Source organism: Monopterus albus, unplaced genomic scaffold (genome assembly GCF_001952655.1).
Source record: "Monopterus albus unplaced genomic scaffold, M_albus_1.0 scaffold266.1, whole genome shotgun sequence".
NCBI lineage: Eukaryota > Metazoa > Chordata > Actinopteri > Synbranchiformes > Synbranchidae > Monopterus > Monopterus albus.
Genome location: NW_018128146.1, coordinates 29213 through 36327, shown reverse-complemented (window position 1 = coordinate 36327; position 7115 = coordinate 29213). Strand labels below are relative to the sequence as shown.

The following is a 7115-nucleotide window of genomic DNA, read 5'->3' as shown; positions in this document are numbered from 1 at the left end:
ATAATAATAATAATAATAATAATAATAATAATAATAATAATAATAATAATAATGTGTAGCCCTTACTTTATAAAGTGTCATGAGATGACTTTTGTTATGATTTGGCCTATGCATATAAAATTGAATTGAAAACTATCCTTCCTAGTGAAAAGCTAAGATTATTTTTTTTAAATAAAGGGCCATATTTAAGTAAATCCATGTACGGTACAAGTAGCAACATTCCCAGTCGCTGTGTCTTTCAGAAGGCAGGTTTTGGCAAGAGCATCATCAACTGCATTATCTGTAAACACATATGGTTAAAGGACAGCAGCAGGGTGCATTTTACATGTAATACTAACAACAAACAGCAGAGGGAGAGACATTATCTCTGCAGTTTGCTGTCCTATACAGTATACAGTCCAGCACTGGCAGTCATAAACTACAGTATCTGCAGTAGGAACCAGTCCTGTCTACTGTAGGTATTCCTGATAATGACCATTAAAAACAATACATAGACCAACAGATAACTCTTCTCACAGTGACTTTGTCAGACAAAGAAAAGAAAGCTGTAATCAGCATCTGAAGGCCTGTGAACTGACTCAAGACATTCAGGGATATTACAGATATGTAAGTGAGGGTGAAGAGCTGCCTGGAGGGAAACATTCCAGCCGTCATACTTAAATATGTCAGTGTAAAAAAAAAAAAACCCAGGGCCACAGTTCCCTGTTCTGCTTGTTTATGCACAAGTTAAAATAATTTATCATGTACTCCAAAATGTTTTTATAGGTTGTTGTGCCGTGCATTTTTCAGTTTGCATCATGTGTTTGCATCATGTGTTTGTGTGTGGATTCAACTTATTATTAAATTAGATGTTTTTCTTAGCACCTCTGATTGGAACGATCCCTCTGAGATTATAGTTTGTAGTCATCTGACATCAATCCAAGAAGGTGTGAATCCTTAATAATGAGAGTGATTCATGAGAGAGTCATTAGAGCATGTGGATGTTTGTTGTGTTCAGTGTTGACAACATTTCAGCCCCAGGGTGTTGGGTCAGTCAGCTAGAAAGTCCTAAAGTTACCCTTAAAGTTTCAAACTTTAATAATATGAAGGCAGTAGGGGAATACAACAACTCAATAAAACGAAAATGAGGATGAAGTTCAAAATAATAGAAGAGCATTAGTTTTTAAACGTATATAACGCTGAACACATCTAACATCAGATTATTGGTAGAGCTTTAAAAAAATACAGCACCAACAAAACTCTCCTGACCAGTTTCCACAAGCACAGGATTTCAGTTCAAAGTTTAAAATAAACATGTACTGTATCCTCAATGTACTTGCAAAGAAAGTAGTTTGTTGTTGATGCACCTAAGGAAAAAAACATCTGAACCTTTACTACCCAGACTGAGAAGATCCCCAGTTCACTGGAACATAATGACCCAGGTTCAGCCCCTGGCCTGTATCAGCAGTCACTGTTCATACACACAGTGCAAGGCCCGTGTCAGCCCTCAGCCTGCAGCAGGAGGTACAGTATTCCCTAGAGAGTTGGACTTCAAAATTCCCTTCATATCTAGAGGATCAATTCCAAAACTCAGAACTCCAGAGCAGTCCTCTGACTCCGTGTCTTTTTTCAGTACCTTCGTCTTCTGTCTGTCATGATCTTTTTTGTAGTTTTTGTAATGGATAATTACTACGGATGAAGAAAAACTCATTAGTGAGACTGAAAAAGGATGATGATCACATGATGGGAATTAATGTTTAATTTTTATATGAATGGTCTCTTTGAGGAGCTAAATATGTGTAGAATGGGATGTATGGTTGGTGGTACAATAGTGAATCACTTAATGTATGCAGATGATCTGGTGATCTTTAGTCCCAGCTCGGCAGGTCTCCAGCAGCTCTTGAATGTATGTTCTCTGTTTGGGGAGCTTCACGATGTCAAGTACAATTCTGATAAAAGTGTTATTATGATATGCCGCACAAAAGAGGACAGGTCCCTTGCATTCCATTTTTTAAGTTATCTGGTAACATTTTAACTGTGTGTAATGAAGTTAAGTACTTGGGTCATGTTATAAATGATTGCTTGTCTGATGATGGGGATATATAGCGGCAGTGCCGCATGTTGTATGCACAAGCAAATGTGTTGGTTCGGAAATTTGGCTCGTGTTCGGATGGAGTAAAATTGACTCTGTTTAAAGCATATTGTACCGCCATGTACACTGCACATCTATGGTCTAATTACAAAAAAGGCAGTCTTAGGAAACTGACAGTGGCCTATAATGATGCCTTGAGGTTATTACTGAAATGGCCTAGATGGATGAGTGCCAGTGAATTGTTTGTGGCATCTCTGATCAGTACATTATCTGCTGTTTTAAGAAATTTGATGCACAAATGTATTTGTCGTTTGAATACTTCTGGAAACAACATAGTTTTATTGCTGACCAATATTGCATATAGCGATAACCCTCAGTACTTTGGAAACACTGGTATACCTGCCTTTTAAAAAGGTAGTTGTTTATTGGTGTTTTTTTTTTTTTTATTGTTATTTATTGCTGACTGTTTTATGGTTTTTATTGTTTTTTTTTTTAGTATTTATGCATCTGGACCTTGAGTCTGTAATAAAGTATCTATCTAATTGATCTGAAGCCTATTATAAACCGGACATGGTTGTGATTGTCAATATACACCAATCAGCCATAACATTATGATCAATGACAGGTGAAGTGAATGACATTGATTATCTCATTGCAGTGGCACCTGTCAGCGTGTGGTATACATTAGGCAGCAAGTGAACATTAAGGCCTTGAAGTTGATGTTTCGGAAGTAGTAAAAAATGAGCAGCGTAAGGATGTGAGTGACTTTGACAAAGGCCAAACTGTAATGGCTGACGACTGGGTCAGAGCATCTCCCAGACTACAGGTCTTATTGAGTGTTCCCAGTCTGCAGTGGTTCTTACCTACCAACAGTGTCTAAGGAAGTGAACCAGCCACAGGCTCACTGATGATGAGGTTTACCTACTGTAAATTAAACTTTTAATTTAATTTATCCTTTTCAAAAGATTCAGATTGAAAGATATTACCCAGTTCTTTTAACCAGGAACTCAGAGAGACGAAGCGGACCACTTGGATATATAAAAAATAACCGTGCTGGTTTATTCAAAGGATCACAGGTAAAATTAACATTACACGTCCAGGTATCTTCCACCTCCAATACTGTGCGCAGGCAGACGGAGAATCAAAAAAGACCCCGAACCATTAATGCCTATACAATCTTATCCCTTAGTTGGGCTAGCCCCTAGCCCCTGCTACACAGGAACGTCAACCTGATATGCCAGCTTCACAACTGGCCATAGCAGTAGTCAAAACATGGAGAGAATCAATGTGTGTGTGAGTGTTGATTATGTGTGTATCTAAAAACATACGGGACATTCAGGGACCTGTCCGGACATTAAGCCTCGGAAGATATTATGATTAAGATTACGGCTAAACATATCATAATAATAACAATATTCATCTTGCCTGCTGACTTTTTCTATCTAGTTGTCCTTGGGGCCCACATGCAGCCTGCAACAAACTCATGACAAGGACTAAGCATTTAACAGCCTGAGCATGGACAGCCTGGCTCCACTAAACATTCCTAATACGACAAGTATCTAATCAATATCTATCTGACTAAGAAATTACCTAACAAGATTTTTTGTTAAAATGGTTGAAAATGAGAAACACTGTACACTGGTCTCTATGAAGAGAAACATTCAGCAGCTAGAGTGGTGATATCACACCTAGAGTGGGGAGGCTGTTGATTGGTCAAACATTTTCTCTAACTTTGGATTAGTAAGATGGTGCCAACAGCGATGACAGCCTTAATTACTCACGCTGTTTTGTGTTTATTGTTTTTCTTAGTTTTCTCGGTCTTTTGCAACCCATCCCGGATTGCTTATACCAGAGAAGAACTGTTAAATATGGGACAACTCACACCGAACTACCTTTTATGTATTTTTGTGAGCAAAGAATGCTGTATGGACATACTGATCGGAGGACAGCACGATTCAAGTACCGGGCTTCCAGGTGTTCAGAGCGGATCGCGTTATGGAGCTGTCTGGGAAAACGAGAGGAGGTGGAATGTGCTTCTACATAAATGAAGGTTGATGCACAGATGTCACAGTGCTACAGAGGACATGTAACACAGACTTAGAGACTCTTATTATCAACTGCAAACCCTGGTATTCTCCTCGTGAATTTTCGAGCTTCATCCTGGTGGGTGACTATTTAAAGCTGCAGGCCCATGCTAGCGCACTACAGCTCCTGGCAATACAGATAACTAATGTGGAGCTAGAACATCCCGCCTCTCCACTCATTGTTCTAGGGGACTTTAACAGAGCAAAACATAGGAGTCAAGCAAGCTATTTTTGTAGAACACCCCTCACTAAATAGATGTGGCGGACTAACTCTGTTTTGAAATCTCTGCCCAAACATTCCCACTTTAATTCACACCAGGACAACAGGCATCAGGTCCACATGTGAGGGTTCAAAGACAGGTAATGATGCTCACAGATACTGGACTACAACGACTCAGTCGTTAGGGGACATTGTTGGCCACCAAAGGACTGGAACTGCAAAATATCAGTCATTAGGGGACATTGTTGTTGGCCATCGAAGGACTGAAACACTACCCGGGGGGATAAATATCTCCCACTCAACACCAGGTTCAAGATTCAATATTTTTATTTGCCATTTATGCATAAACAGACAGTCTAGGCATATAGTAATTCATGTGCAGCTCTCCTTTGGAATCAGGTAAGGGGTCAAAAGCCAGAGAGAACACTAAGTCTTAAAATAAAAAAGTTGCATAAAGGCGACAAAGCATTAAAACCGCAATACACAAAAATAGGGTAATATTTCCCTCAGTGAACTTCAAACATCGCACTTAGTAATTCACATGGTGGTGTTGGATATGGCATTACGCTTGGTGAGGTAGTGAGGGGTTATTGCACATATATTCTCACATTTCTCACATTTTCATATTTGCCATCAGTCTTACTGTGGCATGGAAAAAGCTGCTGTAAAGTCTTGTTCTGTGTGTGATGATACTGTCCGCCCTGCTGTGCCTGAGGCTGTAGGTGCAGTTTTTGTGTCTGAGCAGAGAGTGAGCTGGGTGGTGTGGATCCCTGAGTATGTTCTCTGCCCTTTTACAACGGCACTGTGTGTATAGCGTGTCCATAGCAGGCAGTTCAGTCCCAGTGATCCTCTCTGCAGTCTTTATGACCCTTTGAAGAGCGTTCCTCTCTGCCTGTGTGGTGTTACCATACCAGACTGTGATGCCAGTAGTGAGGATGCTCTCTACCAGTCCTCTATAAGCCTGGGTGATGATGGTGGTGCCAATGAGTAATCCACTGGTGTCTGCAGCCTCGGCCCAAGTGAGCGCTTTTCCTTGATGAGACTCAGAATGGTGGTGTCATCAGCATATTTAATGATGATGGTGTTGTCATGGTTGGAGACAAAGTTGTGGGTGTACAGGGTGAAGAGTTTGGGGCTGAGACAGCAGTCCTGTGGCGAGCCTGTGCTGATTGTGAGCTCAGCAGACACTCGCCCCCCCATTCTGACCACCTGTGGTCTTTCAGTCAGGAAGTCCAGAATCCAGTTACAGGTGGGAGTTGGTACACCGAGGTCTGTCATCTTCCCAGTCAGCCTGCCTTGGCGAGTGGTGTTAAATGCAGAACTGTAATCTAGGAAGAGCATCCTAGCATACGTACTGCTGTTGTCCAGGTGTTATGGAATAAAGCCAGAGCTGTTGCATCATCCACTGATCTGTTGGGCGGTAGGCAAACTGGAGGGGGTCTACAGTGTCCGGGACCATGTAGTTAATGTGTGTGAGGACCAGTTTCTCTAAGCACTTCATGGTGACTCATGTGAGCGCCACTGGCCTGAAGTCATTCAGAGTGGATGTGTCTGATGTCTTAGGGACCTGTATGATAATGGATTTTTTGAAAATGCGAGGAACTACTGCTTGGGTTAAAGAGAAGTTGAAGATGTCCGTATACACACTAGATAGTTGATCCCCACAGGCTCTCAACACTCTAGGGGGGACACTGTCTGGTCCCACCGTCTTATGGGGTTTACCTGTTTCATGGCCTTAGGGACCTGTGTGTGCATCACCTGAAAAGCAGTTTCCCCCTGGGTTGCAGGGGGATTTTGAGGGGGTGTCTGTGTTAATCCTGTCAAACCTCACATAGATGTTGTTGAGGCTGTCTGGGAGGGTGGCATCCTAGGGGGCTGTGCTTGTTGATTTGTTCCTGTAGTTTGTGACTGCCTGGATTCCCTGCCACATACTGTGCATATTGTTATTCATGTATTAGCTCTCCAGTTTTTGGAAGTACAGTGAAACCTTGGATTGCGAGTAACCCGGTTTGCGAGTGTTTTGCAAGATGATCAAAAAATTTTGATTCGATATACGAGCAAGGTTTTGTAATATGAGTAGTACGTACACTTTGTCTGCTGAGCGTCACGTGACGTACATCACAACTGAGCCGATGGTTCTCGCGCTTCACTTGTATAGTCAATATCTGTACTGCAACAATGGCCCCTCATGCCAGCCACGATTATTTTCAAAGATAAAGTGCAGGTTAATTTGTTTTATTTTTACTTTATACTGTATTTTGTATTACTGCAATCATTTTTATATGGATAAGTGGGTGTGGAATGAATCATCTGAGTTTCCATTACTTCTTATGGGGAAATTCGCTTTGATATACGAGTGCTTTGGATTACGAGCACGTTGCTGGAACGAATTATACTTGCAATCCAAAGTTCCACTGTATGCTCTCTTTGCAGCTCTGATGGACTTCTGTAGCTCATACCAGGCTTTTCTGTACTTCCCTTGGTCCCCTGACTTAAAAGTTTTATATCCCTATTATATTCCTATGTTTTTGGTTTGGGAAAACACGCACCGTTCTAGCTGGTGCGCATATGGATGTCTACCAGCTGATGTAGTCACTGACAGTCTCTGCATATTCATGGATGTTGTCTGTGGCCCCTTTGAAGATTCTCCTCTCTCTCTCTCCCTGTACCTTTCTGCAGGTTGCCCTGGCCCTGGAGCTCTACGTCTCTGATGAGCAGTCACCAGCCACATCGACCTGAC

General features: G+C 41.6%; 1 protein-coding gene across 1 annotated transcript in view; it reads left to right on the top strand.

Moving 5' to 3' along the window:
* LOC109972688 (uncharacterized) overlaps positions 1-7072 on the top strand; it is a 14091-nt gene extending 7019 nt beyond the window's left edge. Inside the window, exon 7 of the mRNA XM_020621715.1 lies at positions 7055-7072. The gene's annotated coding sequence lies outside the window, so the exon portion shown is untranslated. The remainder of the gene's footprint in view (positions 1-7054) is intronic.
* Positions 7073-7115: the final 43 nt, after the last annotated feature.